Here is a 16,345-nt window from a genome sequence, read left to right as displayed (position 1 = left end):
GGGTATGCTCTGTGCGCCTGGGAAATAGAAAAGTGGAGGAGATTAAAGTAAGTATGCACAAAAATGAGATAATGACAACTGTTGAAGAGGAAAACCACTACTTGAGAGGTATGCAGATGCAAGATTTCAGAAATATGTGGGGAGGAAAATGGGTGCATGCTTCAAACAGAGAAAGACTGCAGATACAAATTGTGTGAAAAAGAGAATGAAAATGATCGAGACACTCTGAAGACCATTATCACTTACACAGAGCTTAATAATACTTAATTCAAATTGCTTCACTCCTTTTAGAGAACCCCCCCAGCTCTCATGCCACTAAAAGCCATTTTAATTTTCATCTGTTCCTTTTTTGTAACATTCCTTGATTCAACAAGGAATGCAGTCACTGTTTTATTAGGTTGAGTATTCAAGACCTCTTGTATATACTTCAGTAAATATACTTTAGTATATACCTATATGTGTATGTACTTTGTGGGCTCTGAAGATCAGCCCTCGGACTTGTCTGCTTCCGCTTAGGGACCTTTTTTTCTGTTCAACTGCCTCTTTTTAACTGTCTTGATAGAAAATGACCAGCAGCGGTCAGTAGAATACCAGAATTGCTTTCTGCTGAAGGACTTTCTTTTTTTTCTGGCAACTGCCTCTATTTAACTTTCTTAATGGAAAACGACCAGCAAAGGTCAGTAATATACCAGAATCACTTTAGCAATCTCTAGATTCCAGTCCATAGAAATTGACTTCCACGAGCACCCATAGACAATATTTTTTCAAATCTTGGATTTTCAGTGATATGACCACCGAAGGCCCTGCTTTTACATTAAAAATAGAGCTTTGGACTATACCATTTCCCACTGAAAGGCAATATTTCTCTCCAGGTGTTCCCATACCTAGTGCGTCACGCAGTTTGGTGCTTACTTTGCCTCCATGTTAAAGAACAGTAGATGATTCAGCACCCAGGCTAATGTGCTGCATAGCTAAATACATATTAGTTCCTAAAGGCGAGACCGATTGCATTGCAAATGCTTGTTTTTGTAATGAAGGTGCCAAAAAGCTGCTGTTTGCCCTACATAAATGTAATAAAACAATTGTGTTTAATAAATCTTATCTCAAAAAGGATTAAATACCCTGTAGCAGATGAGTTTAAAATCATTTAATCCATCATCCAACGATAATTAAAGGCCCCTTGAGAAAATAACTTGTCTTTGAAACAAATAACTGAATCAGAGCTATTGCTGACCAGCCAAAATCTGTACAACAGAACAATTGACTTAACCATGGCTCAGTCTCAAGCAGAATTCATGCTTATCAAACAGAGACAACATTTCCCCTGCATGTGACCCTAAACAAGAGAAATGAAGAGCGTGTCACTCCAGACATGTAAAGAGACAGAAATGAAAAAACAATGAAGGGAAGCATGAATACTCTGAAGAATGAGGTAGTCCCGACAGAGACAACATGCATAAACCCATGAACACACCAGCATAGACGCGCACAAACACATTCATGCTTGCATACACAAACACGCACCAACACACGCATGCCTGTTCACACAATGCACTCACAGGCACACGTTAACACACACAAATGCAGACAAGCACCAACTTACTTTTAATCGTAATAAGCCAGAGATCCCGTCTGCAGGAGAGAATACAACTTTTCATATCAAACGCTCCTCTCTGGAATGTCCACATATTCTTTATCAGTGTTTCCATCTTTATCTGGACGCCTGTTGAGGGTCAGGCTGGGGTGACTGTAGAACGCCACTTCTTTCTCATTCATTCATGTACAATGCCGTAATTTGCAATGCACGTGATAAGAAGAGATCGTTGCGTCCAGGGTGTGAACATGGCCAATCACTGCATCGCTTCACAAAAAAACTATAGTGATTGGCCATGATCTGCAAACATTACACTCCCGCACCGACTTGTGTGTGCAGCCTATGCCTGACTCCTAAGCCAATAAAAACACTGCCTTCATGCTGTTTATGTTACTAAACAACATTTGAGCAATGCCAGTATTGGCTTGGGCAGTCGAACCCAGTGCTCATTAGGAGACTGGAGGCTACGGCTGTGTTTCTCCCGACTTCCTAATATTGAAAGGATAGGACAGTGTTAAAGTGTGCATGTCGGGCTGGGCACAGCAAGCCACCAGTCCAACCTGACATGCACTCTTCACTTTAGGATTGCTTCCCATAGTCACTATTTTATTAATCAAGCCCCATCCCCAATCTGAGGCAGAGAAAAATACCTAGTCTGTGACTCAAATAAAAGAATACCACGGCTGGTAAAAATAAAAACACAAATAAAAATAAAGGAAAAGGACACTATAATGTATGTGTTGGCTCTCAATAGGGAGGGGGTCAACGCCTTTATGCTCCAATGGAGCAGCCGATCCTGCTTTTGCTCACTTTGCCGCTGGATTCAACCTAGCCTTGCTGATGAGGGGTGCTACCCCGAAACCGGTCCCAGGATGCTTGTTTCCGGTCCAGGGAAGATCTGGCTTGGCAGTTCAGGCTGGACTGGTCCCATGAGGAACAGGGTCAAGACTGATTTGCATATGGCTGGGTTTGAACTGGGGTGGGGAAGTGAGCTAAAGAACGATGATGGATTCAACCCAGATCTGTGGCTGGGGGTGAGTGTCTGAAAAGTTTCAGCACTCAGTCCATCATCTCCTTGTGTTTGCTTTGTTTGCCCTAAGTTGGCGGGGTATGCCCAGACGTGGGTCCCTTGCTCAATTTGCCACTGGATTCAAGCTAGCCTGGCTGATGAGGGGTGTTCCCCCGAAACCGCTCCCAGGATGCTTGTTTCCAGTCCAGGGATGACCTGGCTTGGCAGTTCGGGCTGGACTGTTACCATGAGTGATACATTTTACCATATGATTTCCCAACATAGCATTTTGCTCGACCCATGTAGAATGAAGGTCCCTGCATAGACCCTGCAAGCTAAAATCTGGAAATGTGCTATCTTGGCCATATTTACCATACACAGTCAGTAAGTGATAACCGACACATCCCTTGAACCCCCTGCATATTACCATCTTTGATAATAAAATCTAGTAGGCCTGATGTTCTTGAACATGCATTTATTTTGCGCTGAACACGGTGAGGCCGCTTGGGCAACCACAGAGCCACAGAAACTTTCCATAGTTGCAAGACCAGTGCATCACACACACAAGAGCTGTTGGTACATCTTTGATCATTTACTTCATTTTGTATTTTGAAATTTTCCAAGCTTGCTCAAATAGAAACCACAACGGCATCTTGCAATGAGAACACCTGTTTTTCCGCTCTCACATATATTTTTCAAGCTATCTATGCCACAAATGTTCTTTGTTTATAAATTGCGGTCAAACATGGCCGGCCACTCGCTCAAACACCTGACGCAATGGGTCACCACTTTTGTGTCCTAGGGTTGTAGCAACACCACTGTAGGCATGCGGTCAACCACCTGAGCCAGTATGACTCCAGTACTTGCGTCAATGCGGTTTAACCATTCTGCATTAACCAGGTATATATGTCCTGCACCCCACTTAGGAGCCCAGAACTCTCCTGCAAGTGCCGAGCACGAGCGTGGGTTCTCCGGCCGGCCGTTTATCTGATTTGGGATTTCTGAGCCTACTCTCAGGAGGTACATCCCAATTTAGATAACCCTTTTTTTCCTTTTGATCTCCATTTATTCTCAGTTCTCACCCAATTCATTGCATTTAATTGATCTTAAAATTGTAATTCTTGCATGGTTGTTTTTCTCATTTAAGATTTGCCTCCTAGGCTCTTGCACTTTATAAATGTGTACTTGTGTTTCATTTCTGACAGACTGAAGTCAGGTTTTCTAAATATTCTTTCTCCAGCTAATGAGTAGATGAATATATTTTATGTTGAGCTAATGATTTAATGAATGAAAGTGCCACTTCAACGCTATTTCTTTGTCTCACATCTGTGTTCCTTATTTCTCAGATAAGAGGTGTTTCGGTGGCTTGTGACCACACCAGAAGGGCAATTTATTCCCCTTTATCATGAGGAACAGGGTCAAGACAGATTTGCATATGACTGAGTCTGAAATCGGGGGGGCAAAGTGAGCTAAAGAATGATGATATATTCAACCCAGATCTGTGACTCGGGGTGAGTGTCTGAAAAGTTTCAGTGCTCCGTCCATCATCTACTTGTGTTTGCTTTACTTCAAGTATGGACAGCTCTGCAAGCACAACTCTGGGTGCTTCCTTTGGGGTCTTATCCCCCAGCACAGTGGCACAATGACTCTCTTTTCTCAGTTCTGGTAAGCAAATGACCAGGTTTTTTTTTATTTGAATTTAATTTTGTTGCTTGTATATGTCTCTTTCTACTGCCTGATACCTGGTTGATCTCTGCCTTACAGTGCTTCTGTTTGCAGTGTTATCACTCCATATGATGCATCACTTTGAGTTGTGTAGTAGCACAGTACCTCTCTTTGCAACTTCACCAGCAGGTTCTTGGCCACCAATTTGTAGAGTTCTCAAGTAAGCTTTTTTGTTTATTAACTTCAAATGCTTTACACAAATCTGGGGCTGTGTTTTGACTCCACATACGCCAAACGTTGATTCCGCATTACGACTGAGGTGCACGTGGCACACATGATCAGTTTGCAGGACCACAGCAAACTCTCTGGGAGAGCACTGTTGATCTTTGAGCTATTTATCCACTATCTGGTTGCCAGTTGTAGCGTCCTCCCCAGTCCAGGTACTCGCCAATGACTACTCCACACATGGGGCTTTGTAGAACACGTCTTTATTCTTCTGCGTGTAACCACAAACTCAGCATTCTAACCTTGCATTCACTTCACTACGCTCTAATGCTTACATCACTGTTTTACGGAGTCCACAGGAGCCACAAGATGTTACCTCATTACAAACTCACCCAACACTACACACATCATGACAGGAAGTTAGAAAGAATCAATTACGATCTTTTTTGAGAAATAGTCGGAGGAGTTGAATGATGGGTGTGCTGAGGTCTCTCCTGAAGAACTATCAGAGGAGGTGACGGATGAAAGCTAGATGGGGACTGTTGGTATGTCTCCCAAGGAGCAGTCAATGATAAAAGCTGGTTAGGGTCTATTGATATGTGTTCTCACCTGAAGAACAGTCGGAGGAAGTAAAGGATGAAAGTTAAGTGAGGTCAGTTGGGAGCTGTCCTGAGGAACAGTCAGAGGAGGTGAAAGATGAAAGCAGCTTATGGTCTACTGGGATCTCGTTCAAGGAACAACTGGAGATGGTATGGATTGAAAGCTAGTTTGAATCTGTTGAAATCTCTTCTCTTCTGAAGAACATTCAGAGGAGATGAAGGATGAGGGCTACATTGTTGATGTGTCCTGAAAGGTATCTTAAAAGCTTAGCAATGCTTGACCAAACGATGCAATACTAACCTAAAGCAGACTAAAGACATTTCCAACAAGCATTGCAGTGACAAAGACCTTTAGATTTATTCCAGACTCAATCTTACTGCAGAAAGTGAGCATTATAAATAAGAGAGCGGGTGCAAGTGGACTTCAGGAAGTGAATCAGCCCTGTGGAGAAAGTCCAAAAAGAGGCACAGAAGAGAGTGTGCTATCTTGCAACTGATAGAACCGTCTTGGACCCACCCTTATATTTGGAGGCCAAGCCTGAAAGTAGCAAATGCTATAACAGTAGGGTCAAATAGTCCATGAATAATTGGCCCCAGCTAGCAAAGATCAAGTACGGGTAGGTCACCAATTAGCTGTCAGAACCCGGGAAGAAACATCAAGTACTTTAATAAAAGAAATCATTGATCCCGCAGCCGGCCTGAGAGTAGAATCTTCAGATATTAGAACAGCTTTTCAGAATTTCTATCAGAACTTATATCATGAAACTGATACTGCGGGCCGCAAACCTGAGTTATATTTGGGTCTAACTATCATAGATCAGTTGGATACAGATGATCGGGATTTACTAGATAGCCCCATACAGTGGGAAGAAATCTTATTATCAGTGAACTCTATGCCTAATGGTAAGGCGACGGGTTTGGATGGAATACCCACAGAGGTCTATGTAAAGTTTGCGCCACAAATTAGGGGGATTATCTCAGAACTTTTCCAATTCATTGGGCAAGGGGGGAACCCAGCGAGGTCATGGTCATTAGCTAAAATAATAGTTTTTCCAAAGAAAAAGAAAAATCCACAGGAATTGGGATCTTATCGACCAATTACCCTGATAAATGGGCATTCCAAAATCTATTCCAAGCTATTAGCAGCACGGCTGGCACCTATGATCCATAAAATAGTTTCTGAGAGGCAACATGGGTTTGTGCCAGGAAGGTCTACTATTGACCATGTACAAAGAGTTATTTCCCTCTTTGACTACACGGGAACTACAGGAGACCCTATGGCGCTCATCTTGCTAGATGCGGAGAAGGCGTTTGATAGGGTCTCCTGGAAGTTCCTGTGGGAGGCAATGGCAAATTGTGGTATCGGTGAGAAGTTTATAACTGCAATTCAACAGTTGTATATAAACCCTAGGCCTGTGTCTTGATCAATGGGATGCTGTCGGAAAATGTTATTTTTACCAGGGGAACAAGACAAGGGTGTCCTTGCTCACCCCTATTATTTGCTATCTATATAGATACATTTATTCGGAGGTTGGAAAATAATGTATTAATCCCTCCTATCCGAGTGCGTGATATGGATACAAAATGTCTAGGATATGCTGATGACATCGCCATTGTCACAGGGGACCCTATAAATGCTATAAATATGATAGAAGCCGAAGCACTACTCTTTGGTAAAGCCTCTGGGTATAAATTGAATGCAAGCAAGACACAGATTGTGTTGAATAGCAAGATTATGATGAGTGACTAGAGTAACTGAAAAGGCCACTTATTTAGGGGTTAGCATCTGTGCTGCTATAGAGCTTATCATCAGTATTAATATAGATCCGCTTATACAACGCACCAAAAAAGAACTGACCAGATTGAACAATCTACACCTAACTATTGGTGGTCGAACTAACGTAGTTAAGATGTTGTTTTTACCGATGTTTTTGTATTTTTTTCAGGCTATTTGTTTAGAATTTTCTCCGCAGGTATTTAGAAATATAGATACATTGTTTACTAGGTTTGTCTGGGGATATAATCGACCGCGTAGGGCATTGCGGTGGCTCACTAACTCAAGAGAACGTGGAGGTTGGGCGCTCCCCAACTTCAAGTTATATTACTGGGCCGCAGTATTAAGGTATAGCTTGAGTCTTATAACTGGTAACACAGGAAGCGGCAATATATTAACACCACAAGAACTTATTCTGGGAGAAGGGGCTGCTGGATGTCTATGGCGACATGTTAATGACGGGTATTTAAAAAAAGTCAAATTTAAGACCATCAATAATATTAGCAAAGTTTGGGGGGATGTTAAAAAGCTATTAGGACTAGGTCGCTATTCTTACTGCACTCCCGTGAATCAGAACTCAGATTTGCCAGAGATATTTCATGATAACTATATAAAGAAATGGAAGGATCTGGGGATTACTCAGCTTGGCTGTTTTTTTTCGAATAATGGATTTAAATAATTTGACGAATTAAAACTAGAATTCAACATTCCTAATAAGGACTTCTTTAAATTTCTTCAAGTGAGAGATTTCCTATTGAAGAAAGGGGGTGGCCGAATCAAATTTCAATCGTGTGCATTCATAGTAAACCTAAATAGGGAAATACCCCTAACCCCTAAAAATCGGTGAGATTTATGGGGCTCTGAATGCTTTGCTAACAGATGACATGAACAAACACATAGTGGCATGGCAGACTAAACTCGGACTCTCTACCCAAAGTGTGGCATATTCATATGAAATGTCACTTTCATGCCTTATGTCCATTAGGCTTCAAGCACAATACTATAAGACCTTTTTCTCATTGTATTATACTCCATCTAAAATAGCTAAATGGGGAACTGGGAAAGGTACAACCTGCCCACCTTGAGCACTCCCAGCGGCAGATATTATCCACATGTTCGCCTCCTGTGACTTGCTAACTAATGTAATCGCCGAAATAGCAGGCTTTCTTACAGAGATAGCTCACCATGAGGTAAACATTACAACAGCAGAAGTCATGCTGGGGGTATCAAACAGCGATAGGCCCAAACAGATACAAGGGTTAATTTTTGTCGCGATGGGGGTGTTCCGGCTGTGTGTTGCATCAGCTTGGCTTGATACGATACCACCATCATATATACAGTGGAGGGCCAGACTGTTGGCGACATGTAGCCTTGAAGTTGCCATCTATAGAAATAAAGACTATAAGACTCGTAGAAGAGGAATGAAGATATGGGGTTCCCTTCTCGAATGGATTGAAGAGAATGATTAGGGGGAACAATGGGAGATACCTGATATAGTAATATCTTGTTAGACGCATGCGGTCTTCTTTTATTTTTATTTCTCGGTAATGTATTTCTCTCTCCTCCCCTTCTTCTTGTTTTCTTTTTTTTTTTGTTTTCTCTTTTATTCTCTTTGTATCTATCTCTTTTTTTTCAGAAAATGATTGAACTGTAATGTGTATCTACTGATATTTGACTGTATAAATTGCTACCTGGTCTCGCGGGGGGAGGTGGGTGGGGGGGTGGGTAAAATGTAAAGCTCATAAAAATGTGTAATGAAGATTGTTAAAAAAAAAAAAAAAATAAGAGAGCGGGTGCAAGTGGACTTCAGGAAGTGAATCAGCCCTGTGGAGAAAGTCCAAAAAGAGGCACAGAAGAGAGTGTGCTATCTTGCAACTGATAGAACCGTCTTGGACCCACACTTATATTTGGAGGCCAAGCCTGAAAGTAGCAAATGCTATAACAGTAGGGTCAAATAGTCCATGAATAATTGGCCCCAGCTAGCAAAGATCAAGTTGACTCGGCTACATCCATACCAGGAGAAGAGTCAGCACTCATACAGTTTAGCAGCAGTATGTGAAGACTCATGGCTGAGAGTACTAAGAATAGCTGTCATGCCAAAGCAGAGGGTACCAGCAATATTTGGAGACCAATGGGCCAAAGATACCAGCCATGCAACTGGAAGAGGAGACAATCTTTCACTGTAGCGGTCTTTGCCAATTTATTGCTGATTTAAATTGTTATTTACATGACCAGGTTGTTTTCAGACAGTGCATCCAGACTCTCGCTTTTGTACTTTTTGCCTCAGACCCGGCAGAGGCACAGAGTTATCTATCATATGTATTTTGGATGCTCTAAAACTCACAGTGGCCAAGAACGGAGTAACCGTCCTGTTGCTTCTGGATTTATCAGTGCATTTGGTACTATGAAGGCTCCATTATCTCAGAGTATGTGAAAATGCTCTAAGATGGGTTGCTTCTTATCTCAGAGACAGGCTAAAGTGTTGTTGACTAACCACCTTTCACATCAGCTCCTCATCCCAAACACTGAGGCATCCCTCATATCCCCTCTAATATTCAATATATACCTAACCCTATTACCAAACCTGATCAAATCATCCAAACTCACCTTTTACAACTATGTAGTTGACACCCAAATCATTCTAAAAATAGATGGCCTGGAAGACCTTTACAACTCTAAACTTGATGAGTGCCTTTGCACCATAAACATATGGATGATGAATAACCATCTAAAGCTCCACAGAGATCCTGATCTCCAGACAATGTCAAAAATGGCAGATCAGTATCATATGGCCCAAGGAACTTGAGTTCCCACCAATAACATCAAGAGAAGTCAGAAACCTAAGGGCAACCATGAGTTCAAACCTATCTACGGACCATGCAGTCCTGTTTGACATAGAGGTCAAACAAAAATCCAGCTCCGGAAATATTCCTAATGAAAAGACTAATACCCATGCCTGGAACTCCCCTTCCCTATGGTCAAAAGAATAGGGCACCCTTCCTACACCGGTGTGCAAAGCCAGAAATCTTGGAGTGACTATGGATAATAGGTTGAATTTTGGTTATTGCAGGTCATTGCGGTCACATCCTCAACATTTCATGTTTTGAGGATGCTTAAAAAGGTTTTTCCTTTTATTCCAGACAACGCCGAAAAAACTGTTACCACAACTCTCAAACTTTGCAAAATTGACACCTCCATTGACTGCCTGTCAGACAGTGCATCAAATTTAAAGTTCTCTGCTTAGCCCAAAAAGCTCTAATGGAGCTGCCCCAGAGTTCCTCAAACAAGCTTTTAAATGGTATACTCCAGAAAGAAGCTTAAGGTCCATGGGCACACGGAAAGTATTTGTCATGTTGTCAATAGGTTCAAACAATCAAATTGGGGAAGAAGAGGCTTTGTAAACTGTACTGCCAAAGAATGGAACACACTCCCTTTTTTATCAAGTAAATTCCAAACAGGTTTCTGTTCAGAGAGAACCTAAAAACGTGCCTTGGCCCTAAATAGGCCATACACACTCCTTCGCGTCTTGTTAACTCCAATCCTGACCTATTAAGCCATTTCTGATCCTGCTTCTATTCCAAAAGAACCTAAAAACATGGCACTTCCCTATCATAATACTTGTTATCCTGCTCCCACTATGCAGCGCCTAGACACCTTTGGGTAATTGTTCTCGCTCAATAAATTATTATAACGTTAACTATGTCACAAAGAGGGCCTGCTTCACAACGAAAACACAGTGTTGTATATTCCCATACTTTGAATACCAACAGAAACTGCGATCTATCCTCACACTTGTACTCTCAAAGCTTGAATATGCCAACAGGCTATACCTTGGTGCACCCAGATTCATTCATTATACGCAAAATACAACTCATCCAAAATGCTGCCCAAAACTTCTCCACTTTAACTGAAGAGAACACATGACTCCAGTTTTGCAGTCACTCCACAGGCTACTTATTACTAGAAGGGCAATGTTTAAGGCACTCTGCAAAGTCCACAGATCGATCCAAAGAAAAGAACTGCTATACCTTTGAGTTAAATTGAAGCTACACAAACAAAAGAGGACCCGTATAGAATCCAGAGAAACAATTACACCTTCAACTTCCATCCGCAGCTTACAACCCATAGATGGGGATAACCCAACCGGCAAACTGCATTTCTATAAAGAGCTGACCTGTGGTTTACCTGGCTATTATATAGTTATGTATATTCAGATATAAAAAAAGTCTGTATTATAATACTAATACCATAACACTTGGCAGTCAGCAGCCAACTGTAACTTACCCCTCGTACACTCAGAAAAGACATGTCTGCTATGAGGTGTGTCAATCTCCAGTACTGTACCAGCCAATAAACTAGCCAATGCTAAATGAAAAAGCAAGGAATTACTGAAGAGATCTGTCACATATTGCTGGTCAATCAGAGGACTTTAGTCTAGTCCACCACTGCAGTCCCAAATACCTATACACTATAACTGCTTCTTTGCATCGCACAATGACACTCAAATATGGGACAGCAGTAACAGAACTCATGCTAGCATATCTCTCCAATTATTTCTATCAAACAAGCCAGCTCAGGGCCAAAATTATAAACTAGGTTTCAGGTTGGACAACCAGTGCGGTAACCAGTTAAATAAACTATGATCATAAGAATACCATAAGGGGACCTGCAAAGCTGCTCAAAGCTGTCGGCCTACTGAAAACCATAAACTGTGCGTCTGTCTCTCACACGGCATAATCTACCACACTGCTATCTGGCAAGATGGCGGCCGCTTGCGTGGCTGTGTGAGTGGTCAGTGAACTGCTCCCCGTGGCTCCTTACCTGGTCTAACTCTACTGGCGTGGTGGCGTGCTAGCAGGATTGCTGTGCGGCGATGGATTTCCTCTCCTCTCGACTAGCAGAAGAAAGTGGGTAAAACTGTGGAAAAATGGCGGCTGGAGCGGCTGGTGAAACAGGCACGGAGAGAAGTGAATGGAGCTCCGGGATTGCGCTGCAGCGCTGCAGCGGCAGCAGCTTCCCGCAACACCCGCAAAACACCCGCGAAACATCTGAGGTACCTGAGATAGCGGAGTGGAGGCAGAGGAGGTGCAGACCCGAGCACACCGCGGGTGAAACAGGTGAGGCACTCTTGGAAAGCCGGTGGAGCCGGCGGTGCCTAGTGGAGCTGCGGTGTGGATTGATGGTTTGTTGTGACGAGACTCCAGATCGAGAGGTGATAGTCTGTGAGGTGGGGATGGCACCTAAAGGAAGAGGTGCGAAAACGCGCGGGCGGCGGGTGTAGACCCCGCAGGTCCGACAGGGGCGGCGGCAGACTCCGGAACCGCTGCAGGTGCTGCAATTACAACGGAGGGAGGAGATCCTGGAAAGAAGCAGGTCGGCAATGCTAGATCAATTGTGCCTGAACCCACCTCCCAGACACCTAGTGCGCGACAGCAGCGAGAACGAGAGTATGCGAGCAACTCTAAGGAGGGGTAGCCGAGAGTTGGGGGAAACTAGCCGCATAAGCAGCAAGAGGTTGGTGATAAAGTGCGCACGGTGCCTGCAATTTTTAATAAACGACCAGCAGTGAAACCTAAAGTAAATGGGAGTAGAGCAATTGAAGAAATAGAAATAACTGAACCGAACATGCTAGAGCGGGGTTCTGTGCTCATACCTCCTCGTGCAGATAACAATGATGAAATGGCCTTAGCTGCTACACTACAAGATTGCCCAATATTAGAGAATGGAAGCTCCTCAGTTGAGAAAGGCAATGAGGTGGAGTATGCAGGCTCAGATGGAAAGTTCTACTCCATGTCCGATTTATCGGTAGTTTCAGAACAGGATGATAATGAAAATGATAATGATAATGATGATGACATGCCAAGCACAGTGGGTGACTGGAGGGATGGACTAGATGAAGAGGATGAAGCAGAGCAGTCCTTATATCAGGAAACTGTGAAGAAAACTACGGAACTGTGTGAGCACCCTTCTCATACTTTAACTGCTATTGATCAACCTAGATGGGAAACGGTAGTAGGGGGAGATGGAGACCTGGATGAAGAACAACTGCTAGAAAGTGTAAATGATGACGATGAAACCCCCGTCACCGTGAATTTGATTTATAAAAGTATTATGGCCCATCGGGCGGAAACAAAAGCTGAAGGGCTCCGTACACAGGGAGCCGTAAGAAAATTACAAAACACAGTTAGACGGTTGGTTAAAACTAGTGTGGACACTACTGCTCGTGTAACGGAAGTAGAGGAGCGTATCTCTGGAGCTGAGGATTCTTTAGTTAAACAGCAGACGTCCATTGAAACGCTCCAAAAGACTAAGCTAGATGTCGATTGGAAATTGACAGACTTCGAGAACCGCACAAGACGCAATAATCTACGCCTCCTTGGTATAGCGGAGACTAAAGAAGGGCAGGATACAAGGAAATTAATTGTGGAAATGTTCAAGGAGGCTTTTCCGGAATTAAAAGATTGGAACTGGGAGACTGAGGTCAGTAGGCTCACAGATTTCCATTTGTCCAACGAAAGAGAAAAGGCGACCCCTAAGCAGGCACGAATACATACCCTAGAGTAATCCTAATATGTCTCAATAACTATCTTTTACGCGAGGCAATCTACGATTTGGCACGGCCTGATAAGAGGCGCATTGCAAGGGGTGTGAATTTTTTGTACGGCCTGATTTCTGTCCTGCCACTGTTCAGCAAAGGTGGCAGTTGAGGCAGTTAATAGTAGCATTTCAAGCTAAAGGCGCTTCAGCATTTCTTCTTAATCCTGCTAAATTAAAAGTGACACATAAAGAGCAAACCCGCTACTTTACCTCAGAGATACTTGCACAAGACTATCTAAAGACTTTGGGTAGCGAGTAATTTGTTGCACGCTGGTGTAAATTACTGGTCTATGCTCTTTCAGGCGGGTTATTGTGTTGGTTTGCTTTTATTTTTAATTTCTTCCCTCTCCATTTCCTTTTCTTTTTTTTAAATTTAACTTCTGCTACTATGAGATAAATTAGACCAAGAATCATATATGAATAGAATATGTGGCTGAGGTTGAAAAGTATAGGATACAGTGCTTACATACCTAGCCACAGGTATTTAGCTCTAAGATGACAGAGGGAGAGAGACGACAATGATCCTGGAAGAGATGTTTTGCAATTGGTTGTTGGCTAGGTGGGGAGCCGGAGGGGGGGCAGCGTACAATCACTCTTCATCACAGAGGACATGGTCCTTAAGCCCAGGGACAGGCGGTAGGAGGGGGGTGGGGGCGGAGGTAGGGGGAGTTGGTGGGGGGGGAGTGGTGGAGGGGGGGTGGCAAAAAAAAAAAATAATACATGAGTACAGTTGTTTACAGTGGCTGAAAGGATGGACAATCCAGTCGTGGTGGTTCACGGGGGTGTTAGCGAGGGATTTGATGGCGGCTAAGGGTATTAGAATAGGTACACTAAATGTCAGGGGCTTGAACTCCAGGGAGAAAAGACAACGTGTCATACAGGAATTGCGGATGCTGCGCTGTGATGTTATGTGCCTCCAGGAGACACATATAGTCTGGGCAAAGAGGAAATTGTTAACAGAAATGGGATATGATTTAGTGGCATGCACTAAACAGGCTGGCACATTGAGAGGTGTGGCTATCCTGGCTAAAAAACATATTGGTAATACGGGCAGAACTCTAACGGATGGGCTGGGGAGGTGGGAAATTGTGGAATGTATTGCAGGGGTAAAGAAATGTACGCTCTGCTCCATATATGGTTCCAATGTGATGAAGCGGCAATTAGAGATTTTCTGAATGTGGAATTATCAACATGGCCTACACCAGTGATAGTATGTGGTGATCTAAACATAAACTTAGCACCAAACATACTTTGTAACAAAAATTCAAGATATATGGGTAGGAAACCACGAGTGTTCAAAGCACTACAATCATTGTTGTATACACATGCTTAACAGATGCCTGGGCATCACTTAGGGGGAATGAAGCCGGATATACTTTCTTCTCCTTTCCCCATCAAAAACTAGTGAGATTGGATTATTTTCTTGTGTCTCAGTGTATCTTGAATGGTGCTTCTATTCAGGTCTTAACTATCCTTGGTGGCGAAGTAGTGACTAAACCAAGGGGATTCTCCTTCGACCGATAATTATTATATGATCAAAAATGTTTAGAATACATGGAAGAATGGATTGCTACCTTTTTTCACATCAATCGGGGCAGTACGCATACTAGTTATGTTTGGGACGCTTTCAAAGCCGCTTTTAGGGGGAAAACACTTAGCTATGGGCTGTATAATCAAAAAAAGATGGGCCTAAAACTTCAGGAGATGTACCGGGGCCTTATAAAGGCAGAGGAGTTACTTATGCAAGGTATACATAATGGAGTGGATATTGGGGAGCTGGCAACTGAGGTAGCTTGCTTCAAGGCCAGAATAAATCTCTACTGGAGTCAGGAAGCTGCGAAAAAATATGTCATTAAGCAGCAGTTGCAGTATGAGTATGGGGAGGCAAGTGGCAGGTGTCTGGCCCAAAAACTCTGGGTAAAAGAGGCGTCTCAAAGAATTTATAATATTATAGATTCAGGTGGATGTTCCATTGATAGCGAGAGTGGTATACTAGCGGTGTTTAAGCAGTTCTATGATACATTATATGCTGGAGATTACTATGACAGCCATAAAGCAGAAATATTATTAAACAGTTGAACAAGGCCTGACACTCAAGGAGGCAGCAAGGTTAGAGCTCCCAATCACGATGGATGAATTGGAACAGGCAATAAATGGATTAGCATCTGAAAAGGCTGCCGGCCCTGATAAGTTGCCGCTGGAATTATACAAATGCTTTTTCGGCGTCTTAAAAGTGGATATGTTAGCAACAGTCAGAGAGGCTCAGTTAGGTGTAGCTCCAAAATCTTGGGATGAAGTCAGTATAGTAGTTTTTCGGAAAAAGGACAAACCAGCAGAATTCCCGGCCTCATACCATCCTATTTCTCTATTAAACACTGATGGCAAGATATATTCAAAGATACTGGCTATTAGGTTGGCGACAGTTATTACCCCACTAGTGTCAATTCGTCAACACGGATTTATTCCGAATCGGGGAACAACAAACCATGTAAACCATGTAATAACACTATTAGATCATGCCAATGCTACTGGTGGGATATTCAGCCTTATTTTATTAGATGCCGAGAAGGCCTTCGATCGAGTCTCATGGTGCTTTCTATGGGAGGTGATGCGGCAATGTGGATTTGAGAAACGGTATGTTACAGTGATACAAACGCTATATCGCCAACCTGTGGCCAGGATATACACCATAGGACTTGAATCGGAGGCGGTTCTTATTCGATGCGGCACTAGACAAGGGTGCTCATGCTCCCCATTATTATTCTCATTATATATTAACACATTTTTAAAAATTATCGAAGCAAGCCCAATGATTTAACCAATAATTATACAGACCCAACAATATCGAGTGTTTGCTTACGCGGATGATGTGGCGGTTATGT

At 42.9% G+C, this 16,345-nt stretch overlaps 1 protein-coding gene across 8 annotated transcripts in view; it reads left to right on the top strand.

Moving 5' to 3' along the window:
- LOC144791525 (uncharacterized) overlaps positions 1–16,345 on the top strand; it is an 826,098-nt gene that overhangs the window by 319,883 nt on the left and 489,870 nt on the right. For 4 of the 8 annotated variants that reach the window (XR_013602413.1, XR_013602419.1, XR_013602417.1 and 1 more), the window contains one exon: positions 3,950–4,268. The exons of the other annotated variants lie outside the window; for them this stretch is intronic. The gene's annotated coding sequence lies outside the window, so the exon portion shown is untranslated. The remainder of the gene's footprint in view (positions 1–3,949; positions 4,269–16,345) is intronic. 8 annotated transcript variants of the gene reach the window in all.

The sequence above is a fragment of the Lissotriton helveticus genome, chromosome 11 (genome assembly GCF_964261635.1).
Source record: "Lissotriton helveticus chromosome 11, aLisHel1.1, whole genome shotgun sequence".
Lineage (NCBI taxonomy): Eukaryota > Metazoa > Chordata > Amphibia > Caudata > Salamandridae > Lissotriton > Lissotriton helveticus.
Note: the sequence above shows the minus strand (reverse complement) of the source record. Positions and strands in the feature narration are given on the sequence as shown.